Source organism: Oryza brachyantha, chromosome 5 (assembly GCF_000231095.2).
Source record: "Oryza brachyantha chromosome 5, ObraRS2, whole genome shotgun sequence".
In the NCBI taxonomy this organism is placed as follows: domain Eukaryota; kingdom Viridiplantae; phylum Streptophyta; class Magnoliopsida; order Poales; family Poaceae; genus Oryza; species Oryza brachyantha.
In genome coordinates, this window is record NC_023167.2 from 8,568,021 (window position 1) to 8,582,757 (window position 14,737).

Sequence of the window (14,737 nt, forward strand, 5' to 3'; positions counted from 1 at the left end):
AATCTTACCTATTCCCTTGTGGAGGTTAGGCACCAACCTTCACAACTTGCTCCCGGGCGATCCACACGAATCGGAGGCTCGCGAGCGACGCCTATCCGTCTAGGAGATCAATCTCCAAGAGTAATAGGCCACCTTGACTCCACATGCATCCGTCAACGCCCGAGAATGAACACTCTATCACTCACTCACTAAACTTAACACTCTCTCTAAGACATGATCCAACGATTAATCTCTCTAGGAGGTGTATTGGGTTAGTGGGGAGGCTTGAGAGGTGCTAAACTTGCCCTAGCAACCAGAAAACTCGAACACAAAGCCTCTCCAAAGGCTAGATCTCAAGAGCCCCTTTTATAGGCTGGCAGACGTCACTTAGCCGTTGGAAAAGAAACCTAACCGGACTGTCCGGCTAGGGGGCCGGACCGTCCGGCCGACACTTAACTCACTCACTCAGAGCAGGGGTCGGACCAAGATCCGGACCGTCCTGCCACCGAACTGTTCGGCCAAGGGGCCGAACCGTCCGGTCCCTGCTGCTTGGAAAAACAGCACCAAGACTCCCCTCGACTTTGACTCAACTCTGACTACTCTTGGATGCATGCTTAGCTTCTAGTGACCCCTCTTAATATTACGGAGTTCCTATGACTCAAAACAAAAATAAAATCTCCTTCGATCTCCTTCATCTTCATAGAACGGTCGCTCCGGGTCACACATGCATCAAGTAAGTCGCGTAATCCTTCAATCGAATTGATCCTTTAAACTTCTCTGCAATCACAGCTCATTAGGGCACACATGCTTGTCTAGCATTGTCATTAATCATCCAATACTTCGTTTAGGGGCTAGATGCACTTTCAATCTCCCCCTTTTTGGTGATTGATGACAATACTAGTCAACGCATGACAATAAAACAGAATATATGCAGAGATACAATAAATCTAACTCCCCCTATATCAATACACAAAAATGCATGAACTTTAACCAAAAACAACATAAAGCAACAAAGTTCATGCAATCATCAAACATCACAGGCAGAGGATTAAAAGTACAATCTATCCTACAATCAGAACATCCCAGCGACACAAAAGTTCAGGAAACATGATAGAGGGGCTGGACTGTTCGGCTTCAGGGCGGACAATCCGGCCGACACAGACTCAGAAACAATTTGACCCCTCTCAATTCTGCAACTTCTCCCCGTTTGGCATCAATACACCAGAAAAGGGAGCAAGCAGGGGAATGAGATGGTCAATCATCATCTGACACGATAATCTCAGTGGCACCGGAGTTGACGCTCGTAGTCTCGTCCTCTGTCTGGATGCCGTCACTCTCAGTGACCTCTGCCTCTACAGCAACCTCGGGCTATGCTGGTTCTTCTACCTGAGGTGCACCAAACACGAACTCCTGCTGAGTAGAGTGGCCACCTGAAACTTGAGGCTCTGGGGCCTCCTGCTCTGGCAGCTGCGCTGGCTGCTGCTCTGCCTGCTGCGCTGGCTCCCCCTCTGCCTGAGCTTCTACCTTCTCATCTGCTTCTGCCTCTTTCTCATCAGACTCTGCCTCGTCTGATGACTCCGCTGCAGGCACCTCGGACTCCTCGTCGCCCTCCTCAACGTACTCCTCCTCCTCGGTGTCGTCATCACTATCAACAGGAGTAGGGCGAGAAGAGTATGCGCCGGTGTCTCCGACTATGGTGCGAGCGGCCTCATAGGCAGCAAAAGGATCTTCATAGACCTCATCCTCGGACTCAGAGGGGATCTCATGTCCAGACTCACGCAGAAGCTGATTGATCTTTCTTTCGTTGGATTTTACTTTCACTGCTGTCTTCTTGCAAATCCAAAGACGGCAGAGAGCGCTTTGTTGAAAGGAGAAAGTGATCCTGAAGATGGGCGCTAGGGAATCTGCGAGGTGGAGGGGCGAGCTGAGGCACTGGACTTTCCTTTCGCTTTGCTGACTTTGGGGAGAATGGGCTTATAACTCCGATGAGCACAGTCAGCCACAAACCTCAGTCTAGTAACAGTCTCAATCATCAGATGCAGAAAAGGAGCATAAGCCAAGCCACGAGAAGCATCCAAGATGATCTGCTGCAACTCATACCAAATATACTTCATGATGCTGAATGGAGGCACATTTTCTCGCATACGCAAGAGCAAGGTGTGGTGACGGGAGGTAAGAGCTGTCTTATTGCCGCTCTTGGGCGAGATAGTGGTCTTCAACAACTTAAGGAGCAGATAGTAATGTGGAAGGAGCCCCTTGGTCGAGCCAAGTGCTCCAACCGGCATCCGATCCGCGTACAAAGTACGAACCACCTCCGAAGACATTGGGGACTCTGCATGTATGCTGGGCTTGTTCAGATCGAGTGCATCGAGTCCCAAGATGGTGGCAAATTGTGACATGGTCACAGTATACTCTTCCCCTTCAGTTAGCCACCACATCTGCTGTTCAGTCCCATCCTCCGTCTCCTCAAAGAATACAGTCGCAAAGATCTGCCCAATTAGCTCCTCATTCTAATCCTTCTCCAAGCATATGATGCCACCGACATCCTAGTCGATGCACATCTTGATCACTTGATTAGCTACCGGATTAGTAGAAGCCTACAAGTAGTCCCAATCCACCCATTTCATCTCTGTGAGGGAATTGGTCCTGCCGAGGAACACTGAGTTGTACCAATCCACTTGCACCTGGGTCTTGAAACGGTAATCCGCTTCACACAGGTACTGCTGTTCTGGAGCCTTCAAATGATCAACTCTGGTCTTTTCCATGCACCTCATGTAGTCCACACTCTTCCTAGGGGCCTCGAATTGGCTGCATCGCACCACAACCCTTCTTTTCCTTAGCTCAAGAGGGCGGCCGCTCGACTCACGACTGGGGGGTTGAGAGGAGCTACCACCAACTGGTTCCTTCCCCTTCTTCTTCTTGGATTTCTTGGACTTTTTAGCTTTCTTGGCTTTCTTGCTCTTGGCAGGAAGGGATGAGGGAGAGACAGGTGAAGCGGTCTCTCCCTTGTCTGACTGCGAGTGCGAGGATGCGGAGGAGACTCAATCACAATCCCATGGAGCACTTACGGATACCAGCTCACTTGCCTCTCTCCCTTTGGTTGCCACATTCTTGCCCTTAGTCATTTTCCCTCTTGGCAACTCAACCGGAGGGGAATCCTCACTGTCTGTCTTTGTAGATAGCTTCTGACGAGCCTTCTGACACTTTTTTGAAGTCATGACTGAGGACAAAAAGTGCAAGAATCAAGAAGCATGAAAGAATTGAAGTATGGTGGAAGGTGGAGCCAAAGAACGATACTGACTGGCTGTGGGTCGGACAGTCTGGTCATACACAGGAGAGTCTAGTCGGAGCTCACTGTCGGGCCAAAGAAGTTGATTCGGACCGTCCGGCTAGGGGGCCGGACCGTCCAGTCCAAGTTCTCTATCCGACCGAGACGGCCGGCCGGACCGTCCGACTTAGAACAACGGACTATCCGGGTAAGATCATATGGTTATGCATGTGATTTCAGCCAGTAGATCAGTAAACTAGACATCTAACTAAGTGGTTTTCTATGGTCGAAAGACACTAGAACCTAACAGATTTAGAGATCGGGCTAAAACAAGGTGAAAACCCTAGAAAAAGATTGAAACCAATACCTAGAGTTGGGGAAAGTTGAATCCGCGTTCGGGGGAGAGTTCCTCACCACCAATGCAGTGAAAAACATGGAATCCAAAGCCTTTTCGACGGTGCAAACCCAAAATCGCCTCTATGGGGTGAGAAGGAGTTAGGGTTTGAGGGAGACAGGAAATGAGGGAGATTTCCTCTCTCTGCTCGGCCTGGGGGCAGTTAAGGGAGTTGTCGATCGGACCGTCTGGATAGGGGCCAGACCATCCGGCTGGGACGTGGTGAAGCAGGCCGAGGGGGCTGGCCGGACAGTCCGGCTGGGGGCGGACTGTCCGGTCCAAACTGGACTCTGGAGGAAGTAAAAGAGGCTGAAGCGAAACTGACTCTAAGAAAATTTGGCTATTCAACTTGAGAATCAGATCAAGCAATCAGTACAAAACTATGATTCTCAAGTCAACAACCATTTTCGCAATCTAGAAATCAAGTTTTCGCAAAACACTCAACCATTTTCGCAACCAAGTTTAAAAAACAAGAATTTTGAAATTTTGTTTGGGAATGTTTGAGCCTTACTCCTGGTATTTAAGACCAATTCTATTTAAGAATTGACCTCTAGAAATACGAAGACTCATGTTGTTCTAACATCTGTATGATATTGACTTAACTATTTGAAAAGTCAAGCCGTTTTTATGCAATGTTGCGAGAATCCAAGATATTTAGTTCATTTCTCAACTCACAAAACATTTTCTCATCTAAGGGCTTGGTGAAGATGTCGGCTAGTTGGTGTTCGGTTCTCACATGGGTTAGAGAAATGTCTCCTTTGGTTTCATGGTCCCTCAAGAAATGGTGTCGGATATCGATATGTTTATTTCTTGAGTGTTGGACTAGGTTGTTGGCTATTTTGATAGCACTCTCATTGTCACAAAGAAGGGGGATCCTAGTCATGGTGTATCCAAAATCTTGGAGAGTTTGTTTCATCCATAGGAGTTGTGCACAACACGCACCGGCGGCTATGTATTCATCTTCGGCGGTGGATAAGGCTATGGAATTTTGTTTCTTGGATGACCATGACACTAGAGACCGCCCAAGGAATTGGCAAGTCTTTGTGATACTTTTTCTGTCAACCTTACACCCGGCGTAATCCGAGTCGGAGTAGCCCACTAGCTCAAAATTGTATCCTTTCGGATACCAAAGCCCTAGGTTTGGAGTGTGAACGAAATACCTTAAGATTCTCTTAACGGCCTCTAAATGACATTCTTTTGGAGCAACTTGAAGCGAGCACATATCCATACACTAAGCATTATGTCGGGCCTAGATGCGCAAAGATAAAGGAGGGAGCCGATGAATGAGCGATTTACCTTGATATCTATCTCCATACCATTTACATCATGGTCGAGGTGTCTATTTATAGGCATTGGCGTCTTGATAGGTTTGGCGCCGTCCATGTCAAACTTCTTGAGGACATCTTTTACATACTTTGTTTGCGAAATGAACATGCCATCCTTTGAGTTGCCTTACTTGCAAGCCGAGGTAGAACTTCAATTCTCCCATCATGGACATCTCAAACCTTTTGGTCATGATCCTACTAAACTCTTCAGTAAATGAAACATTAGTTGAGCCAAATATTATGTCGTCGACATAAATTTGGCATACAAACAAGTCATTCTTAAATTTCTTACTGCAGAGAGTAGTGTCGGCCTTCCTGATTTCGAAACCGTTCTTGGTTAGGAAATCGCGAAGACACTCATACCATGCCCTTGGTGCTTGCTTGAGCCCATATAAAGCCTTGTGTAGCTTGTAGATGTGGTAGGGGTGCTTTGGATCTTCGAAGCCCGGCGGTTGCTCCACATATACCAATTCGGAGATTGGTCCATTGAGAGAGGCGCTCTTGACATCCATTTGGTATAACTTAAAATTATGGTTAGCGGCATAAGCTAATAGAATGCGAATAGACTCAAGGCGGGCAACCGGCGCAAAGGTTTCACCGAAGTCGAGTCCTTCGACTTGAGTAAAACCTTGGGCCACTAACCGTGCTTTGTTTCTTGTGACGACCCCTTACTCATCTTCCTTGTTCCGGAAAACCCACTTGGTCCCAATGACATTTTGCTTGGGCCTTTCCACTAGAAACCACACTTCATTTCTTTTGAAATTGTTGAGCTCTTCTTGCATGGCCATTACCCAATCCGGGTCTCCAAGCACGTCTTCCATTTTCACTGGTTCCAAAGATGAGATAAACGAGTAATTTTCACAAAAACTTGCAATTCGGGATCGAGTCGTTACCCCTTTTCTCATATCACCAATGATGTTGTCCACCGGATGATCCCTTTGTACTGTTTGATGAATTCGAGGATAGTGCACCGTGGGGGCCGGAGCCGATTCTTGCTCACATGTGCCCATGACATCAATCACATCCCCAAGGTTTTTATTGCCACCATCATCATCAACTAGTACGGGATCATCTTCGGTTGAGGTTTCTTGTTGAACGCCTCGTTTTTGCTCTTGCTCCTCCTCAACCTCCCGGGTTCTTACATCACCAATAGCCTTGTTGTCTATATCCTATCGTGAAATTCTAATTCCTGCATCATTCACTTCAACTTGCTCTACTTGAGAGCCATTAGTTTCATCAAACGTCACATCCCTTGAGACTTCAACAATACCGGTGGCTTTGTTGAAGACCTGATAGGCACGTGCATTTGCCTCATATCCTAATAGAAAACCTTCATCTACTTTGGATGCAAACTTAGATGATCTAGGCCTTTTGCTAAGAATGAAACATTTGCAACCAAAGACACGAAAGTAGGATACGTTTGGCTTTTTACCGATTAGAAGTTCATATGCAGTTTTCTTGAGAAGCTTGTGGAGGTATAGACGGTTGAGGGAGTGGCACGCGGTGTTGACGGCTTTGGCCCAAAAGATATCCGGAGTCCTGTACTCATCAAGCATTGTCTGAGCCATCTCGATAAGTGTTCGGTTCTTCCTCTCTACAATTCCATTTTGAGGAGGATCATATGGAGCGGAGAACTCGTCCTTGATTCCCTCTTCATCAAGAAACTCTTCAACTTGGGTATTCTTGAATTCTCCTCCGTTATCACTCCGAACTCTTTTTATCTTCACTTCAAACTCAATTTGCGCTCTCTTCGCAAATTTCTTGAAGATTTCTTGAGTTTCGCTCTTGTCATAGAGAAAGTGTCACACCCGGAGTTTTGTCCCAAGCCTAAGTTCGTAAAAGAAATCCGTAAATAACCATTCGCTTAATTAACTTAGGAAAAATCCCCAGTGCTACAGCAGCTCTTAAACCAGAATTAGAACAACCAACAGCATGGACCACCCCCAGTGCAGTCCAAGTTGCCAGAGTTTCTCCGTGTTCGTCCCCCGACCTTCTCAAGCACCACTAACCCATGGAGGCAAATGATTGGCTCCATGCCATCAAGAAGAAGCTCAACATACTGCAGTGCACTGACCAAGAGAAAGTCTCCTTCGCCACACATCAACTGATGGGTCCTGCCTCTGCTTGGTGGGATAATTTCCTGGTTACCCGCACCGCTACCCCGGAAGTGACTTGGGCGGAGTTCTGCCTTAACTTCCGTAAGGCCCATATCCCTGACGGGGTAGTCACACAGAAGAAGCGTGAGTTCCGCGCTTTGCAGCAAGGTGCCAAGACCGTGACAGAGTACCTTCATGAGTTTAATCGCCTAGCGCGATATGCCCCCGAGGATGTTCGCACTGATGCCGAAAGACAAGAAAAGTTCCTCGGAGGTTTGGATGATGAGTTGAAGAAGCAGTTGCTTTCGGGCGACTATGCTGATTTCGAGAGATTGGTGGACAAGGTCATCCGTCAAGAGGACCAGCACCTCCAGATGGATAAGAAGAGGAAGGCCTCCCAGTTCAGGTCTAACCAGCTGCCTCCTCAGAAGCCCCGGTTTCATACCGGCCTGCACCCACAGAGTCAGCAACAAGGGCAATCGACCTTCATTGTCCGCCAACACCGTCCCTACAACCCAACAACTTCTCCAGTGGTTCGTCCTAGCGTGCTCCACCTCAACGCGCTCTTCCAGCATCAGCTCCCCGACAATAGAACGCTCCTCGACCAACAGCTCAACCTCCTCCAGCCAGGAGGGATGCAGGTGCAAAGCCTAGAGTGTGCTACAACCGTGGCCACCCAGGTCATTTTGCCGACAAGTGCCCGAAGCCGAAGCGCAGTGGGCAGAGATTCGTGCAAGCTCGCGTGAACCATGTCACCGCCGAAGAAGCACAGTCGGCGCCAGAAGTGATACTGGGTACGTTTCCTGTCAACTCCGTACCTGCTACAGTACTCTTTGATTCTGGTGCTACACACTCTTTTATTTCAAGAAAGTTTGTGGGGATGCTTGGGTTAAGAAGGGAAAAGTTAAGAGACCCGATGCGGGTTAGTACTCCAGGGCATAGTATGTTTTCGGACCTTTATAGCCCTAATGTGCCCATAGAAATCCAAGGGACACCGTTTCTAGCCAATCTCATCCTTCTCGAATCCAACGACCTAGATGCCATTTTGGGAATGGACTGGCTTACCAAGTATCAAGGAATGATTGATTGTGCCAAGCGTAGCGTCACCCTAATCAGTAAAGGAGGTGAAGTTGTGACATATCAGTCACCGGAGTCAGTAATAACTAGGACTTGTTTGAATCAGATGGAAGCTGAAGAGCAACCCTCGGAAATAGTCAAAGATCCGAAGAAGTTGGAAGACATACTAGTGGTTTGTGAGTATCCGGAGGTGTTTCCAGATGATCTCACAACAATGCCACCAGAAAGAGAGATCGAGTTCCGTATCGACTTGGTACCAGGAACTGCACCGATCTATAAGAGACCCTACAGGATGGCAGCTAATGAGATGGCAGAAGTGAAGAAGCAAGTGGATGAACAGCTTCAGAAAGGTTACATCCGACCGAGTACCTCGCCTTGGGGTGCCCCGGTTATCTTTTTTGAGAAGAAGGACAAAACTAAGAGAATGTGTGTGGACTATCGTGCTTTGAACGATGTCACCATCCAGAATAAGTATCCTCTGCCAAGGATTGATGATCTGTTTGATCAGTTGAAGGGAGCCAAAGTCTTCTCCAAGATCGATTTGAGATCAGGGTATAACCAATTGAGAATTCGGGAGGAAGATATTCCCAAGACGGCATTCATTACTCGCTACGGCTTGGATGTGTGCTAATGCAAGAAGGAAAGGTGGTTGCTTATGCCTCTCGTCAGTTGAGACCACATGAGGGTAACTACCCGACCCATGATTTGGAACTAGCAGCTGTAGTGCATGCCCTAAAAATCTGGCGACACTACTTAATTGGTAACAAGTGTGAACTGTATACGAACCATAAGAGCTTAATGTATATCTTTACGCAACCGGATTTGAACCTCCGTTAGCGAAGATGGTTGGAATTGATCAAGGACTATGATTTAAGTATCCATTACCATCCAGGCAAAGCAAATGTAGTTGCAGATGCTTTAAGCCGAAAGAATTACTGCCATGCCGTTGTATAAACGGAAGTTTGTGAGCAGTTACAGCAGGAGTTTGAACGACTAAATTTGGGTTTAGTCGAAGAAGGTTTTGTGCCAGCCCTAGAAGCGCAACCCACATTGGTCATACTCTGCAATTTCTCTCTTCATGCAGAGTATGTCGCCTTGTGGGTTGCGCTTCTAGGGTTGCCACAAAACCCACATTGGTGGGTCAGCATGAAGAGAGAAATTGCAGAGTATGTCTTCAAGGTTGCCCATTTCATACCAGTTCACACTACCTACTCGGGGAAAAGACTAGCTGAGATTTACTTGGCTAGGATCATGTGTCTACATGGAGTACCTAAAAAGATCGTTTCTGACCGAGGAAGTCAGTTTACCTCAAAGTTTTGGCAGAAGCTGCAGGAAGAATTGGGAACCCGACTGAATTTCAGTACGGCTTATCATCCGCAGACAGATGGTCAGACGGAAAGGGTAAACCAGATCCTTGAAGACATGCTTAGAGCTTGCGCTCTCGACTTTGGTGGAACTTGGGATAAGAATTTGTCGTATACAGAGTTCTCATACAACAACAGTTATCAAGCCAGTTTGCAGATGGCACCTTTTGAAGCTCTGTATGGTCGGAAGTGTCGTACACCCCTTTTCTGGGATCAAACAGGAGAACGTCAAGTTTTTGGGACTGAAGTTTTAAGTCAGGCGGAAGAAAAAGTCAGAATAATCCGTGAAAGGTTGAAAACAGCCCAAACCAGACAGAAAAGTTATGCAGATAATCGTCGCAGGGACTTAGCCTTCGAAGCAGGAGACTATGTGTACCTCCACGTCACACCTTTGTGAGGAGTACACCGGTTTCAAACCAAAGGAAAGTTGGCACCATGTTTCATGGGACCATACCGGATAGTGGAACGCAGGGGAGAAGTTGCGTATCAGTTAGAACTCCCTGCTAACATGGCCGGAATCCATGACGTGTTCCATGTGTCGCAGCTCAAAAAGTCTCTCCGTGTGCCTGAAGAACAGACCAACTCCGAGCGCATCGATCTACAGAAAGATCTGACGTATGTGGAGAAACCAGCACGGGTTCTGGAAACCAGTGAAAGGAAGACTCGGAACCGTGTGATTAGATTCTGCAGAGTTCAGTGGAGTCACCACTAAGAAGAAGAAGCGACATGGGAAAGAGAAGATGAGCTCAAGGCCGCCCATCCGCACCTCTTCGCCAGCATCTCCGAATCTCGGGGTCGAGATTCTGTTTAAGGGGGGTAGGTTTGTCACACTCGGAGTTTTGTCCTAAGCCTAAGTTCGTAAAAAGAAATCCGTAAATAACAATTGGCTTAATTAACTCAGGAAAAATCCCTCTAAAAGAACTTAATTTAATTAAATAGAGGTTCGCAAATCGACTAACTGGTTTTAAACTCAAATTGCAGAAGTATAAAATGTGGCCAAACAAATTAATTTAAAACTCGGCAAAAGTGGGGCTTTCCTTTTTCCCTCCTCTTTCCCTTCTTTTTCCCTTCCTTCTCAAATTGGGCCGAAGTCCAATTTTCCTCCCCCTTCCTTTTTCTTTTTCCTTTTTTCTTTTTCCTTCCCGGGCCGGCCCAACCGAGCCGGCCCACCTCTCCCTCCAGGCCGGCCCAACCGAGCCACCCTCGCCCGTGCGCGCTTCCTCCCTCCGCCTGGGCCGCCGCCGTTGGCCCAGCTCGGCCGTGCCGCTCCCGCGAAGTCCGTCGCCGCCTGTCAGCGACTGCGCCCACGACCGCGCCCGCGCCGGCCGAGTCCAAGCCCGCGCCGCGCCGCCGCCGCGTCGCAACCGCCGCACCGCAACCGCCGCCGCCGAGTCCTCGCCGCGCCCGACTCGGTCTCCACCTGCCGCCCCGCCCTAGGCGGCCTCCCCGTGCTATAAATCCCCACCGCCGCCGCGCCGTTGCCCACTTTTTCCTCTCCGCCCGAGCCGCCGCCGCGCTGTCCCGTCATCGCCGCCGTTCGATCTCGCTGCCGGACGCCCTTCGCCGCCGTCCAGCTGCGTCACCACCTCCGCCTCGCCGTCGCCGACTTGCTGCCGCCCCTGTCGTCGCGGGTGGGCATCTCCAGCGCCCGCGCATCCTCTCGCCACCCGGTCGCCGCCGCGCCCGACCTCACCACCGCCACCCAGATCCCATCGCCCGGTCATCGCCGTCGCGCCGTCGGACGTCGCCACCTGTCCCGCCTCCTCGCCGACCCTCTGCCGCGTTCGCCTCCGCCGGTGAGCGTCCCCACCTCCCTCTCCTCCTCCCCTTTGTCCTCGCCGTCACCGCCGGACCACCCGCGCCGTCGTCGGGTGTCGTGCGCCACCTCTCCGCCGTCGCTGTGTTTCCCTCGTCGCCGCCATCACCACGTGGTCGCCGTGCCGCCGCTGCCGGCACCCATTGCCACCTCTCGCCGCCGTGCGCGCGTCGCGCGCTAGTCGCCATCGTGTTGGTCGGCCACCGCTCCCCCTCTCGGCCGCGCCCTTGCGCCGACGATTCGTGCGCGATCGTCGCCGCGTCGCCGTCGTCGTGGCACCGCCGCCGTCCGCTAGCGCCGCCGTCACGCCACCGTCCCTCGGTCGCCGCCGCGCCGCCCGAAGCTCCCGCCGCCGGCCGCGCTCTCCACTCCCCTCTCTGTTTCCCTCTCTCTGGCCGGACGGGCCCACTGGCCAGCCGGCCTCCTCCCTCTCTCCTCTCGTGAGGCCCAGCCGTCAGCCTCTCCTATCCCCTCTCTCTCACCGACAGGTGGACCCCACCCGTCAGCGCCTCCTCTCTCCTCGCTGACGCCAGCAGCCCCATTAATTGCGCAATAATTGATTTACGACTTTTCTGATTAGTCTAAACACCCAGAAAACTTCTAAAATTCATAAGTAATTCATCTAGTCTCCGTTTAGGTCCATTCAAATTTCATTAGATTCATAAAATTGTCAAGAATCCATTAAAAATACTTTCTTTTGCTGTTTCAGTAGAGTTTGTGCCTGTTTTATTTATTTTTGTGCTTTGTCGCTTAGATTCGGACCTCGCCGAAGAGCCGGTTTACTTCGAGATCGTCGCCGAAGTTCCCCAGGGGCCAGAGCAAGGCAAGTGGCACTCATCTTTGATCATGTTGAATCCGTTATTGCAAATTCCCCCGTTTTCTTTATTCAAATATGCATTGTTTTAATTAAAGTATTTATGGTATTTATTTTCTTCGGGTAATCCTTATTATTATGCCGTTGATTATCCAAATTTATTCATGATGGACCAGGGGTAACTTGATTAGAGTTAGGCCTAGGTTAATGCTTAGCCGTGCTTAGAACAAGTAGCTCATGGGATCACATTTAATCATGGCTAGTCCTGAATAGCTGTAATAATGATTCATCACCCGGTTCGGGTTAACATCAACTAAAATATTGATAATGGTGGGTTGTGGGTGCATGGTTTTGAGAGTCGCACCCATGGCAATTAAGGAGCGGTTCACGGGAAACCCTGGAAGTAATTAAGTGCTAACCACATGCCGAAATGAGTAAGGTGGGATTTGAAGCATGACTGCGAACTATTTGACGTACCGAGGCAAGGGTAGGTGTGATGGAGTATGGACGGGCAATCGTTGTGTAACGAAAACCTCTGCTGCTTCCGGATCTACCAAGGCACAAGAGGGGACTGCCCAACTTGGTGTAAAGGAGGGGGTGAAACCTGAAGTGTGGTGCGATTAAATAGGAAGGGTTATGTGACGGGTCCTATCACGGTCTCCTTTCCGGTATACCATGGTGGTATGTCGGCGCACGTTCAAGTGTAGTGGAGTCGTGTCTTGTGGGTACAGTAGTACACCTCTGATCAGAGTATAAACTATTCGAATAGCCGTGCCCACGGTTACGGGCGAGCTCCCAGCTTCACTGTGATTAGTGAACCTTTAATAACTTGAGTAAACTGGTTTTCACTCGGGACTACTGCAACGTGGTGTAACGTTGAGTAGTGGTTGGGCCTGTTGCAACGTGGTGTAACGTTGGACAGTGTTGTGGTACTTTACAACTGTTATTTACTTATCCTTTACTGTATTCAATTACCTTTATTCTTTTTAATCTCTGTTATTTGTTTAACCGCTGCTTTAATGCAACTAACCCTAGCCTGCCCTTGATAATCCCTATGCATCATTCATTCCCCCTTTTCCGTGTTACTTGTTGAGTACGGTGGTTTATTGTCACGCCCAGAAATTCCTCACACGAATTTCTGAACTTAATTGTGTATTAAATCTCTGTCCAGGACCAGCCAGGGTACACAAAAAGACAATGTTGATTACATAACCATCGTTCTTAGAAACAACCGAAAATTACACTTATTCTAGCGGAAATGCAGCAGAAAGAAAAACAAGGGGTAGACTAGCTCCAGCGGGTACGGCTCCAGTCCACAGACAACGCTTCGACGGCGGAACAGCTCACTCCTGAGAGGCACCCCCATCGGACTCGACTTCTAGCTCTGGGGTGGGAAAGTTAAGCAAGGCTGAGTATAAATGCCACGCCCGGAGTTTCGTCCTAAGCCTAAACCGTAAAAAGAAATCCGTCCCTCCGCCCGCGCGCGCCCCTGCCTGGGCCACCGCTCGGCCCAGCTCCCGCGTCCGCGCCCGCGCCGCGAGTCTGCGCCGCCTCCCTCCTCTCTCGCGCCACTGACAGGTGGGGCCCACCTGTCAGTGACCGTTTAGGCTTAGGCTTAGGACGAAACTCCGGGCGTGGCATTTATACTCAGCCTTGCTTAACTTTTCCCACCAGAGCTGGAAGTCGAGTCCGATGGAGGAGCCTCACAGGAGTGAGCTGATCTGTCGTCGAAGCTTTGCCTGTGGACTAGGGCCGTACCCGCTGGAGCTAGTCTACCTTTTCTTTCCGCTGCATTTCCGCTAGAATAAGTGTTATTTTTAGTTGTTTCTAAGAACGATGGTTATGTAATCAACATTGTCTTTTTTTAACCCTGGCTGGTCTTGGACAGGGATTTTAATACACAATTAAGTTCAGAAATTCGTGTGAGGAATTTCTGGGCGTGACAATGTTTTTGAGAGTCGTGCCCATGGCAATTAAGGACCGGTTCTCAGGAAACCCTGGAAGTCTTACACATACTAACCACAAGCCAAAGTGGGCAACGGTGACACTTGTAGTCTAGCTTGTCCCTATTCGACATACCCAGGCAAGGGTGGGCGTGATGGAGTATGGATGGAAGTCGTGGTATAGCGATGTTCCTATGCTGCTTCCGGATTCACCTAGGCACAAGAGGGGGCTGCCCGACTTGGTGTAAAGAACGAGGCGAAATCTGAAGTGTGATGCGATTGTCTAGGGAGGGTTAGGTGAAAGGTCTTATCATGGTTTCTGTACCGAGGTACAGTGGTGATACATTGGGTCATGGTAACATACTTGGGAGCCATGTCTTGTGGGTAAAGTTGTACACCTCTGATCAAAGTAAAACTATTCGAATAGTCGTACCCGCGGTTATTGGGCGAACTGACAGATTCGCTAGGATTAGTTGAACCTTTAATAATTTGATTAATCTTGGAACTGGTTTGACCCTACGCAATGTGGTGTAACGTTGGCAGTGGTTTGGATCTGTTGCAACGTGGTGTAACGTTGCACAGTGGATGGTTATTTTAACTCTTTACTTTACTTTTTATTCAATCTATTTTATTTACTATTTTACTAAAATACTGTAGCTTT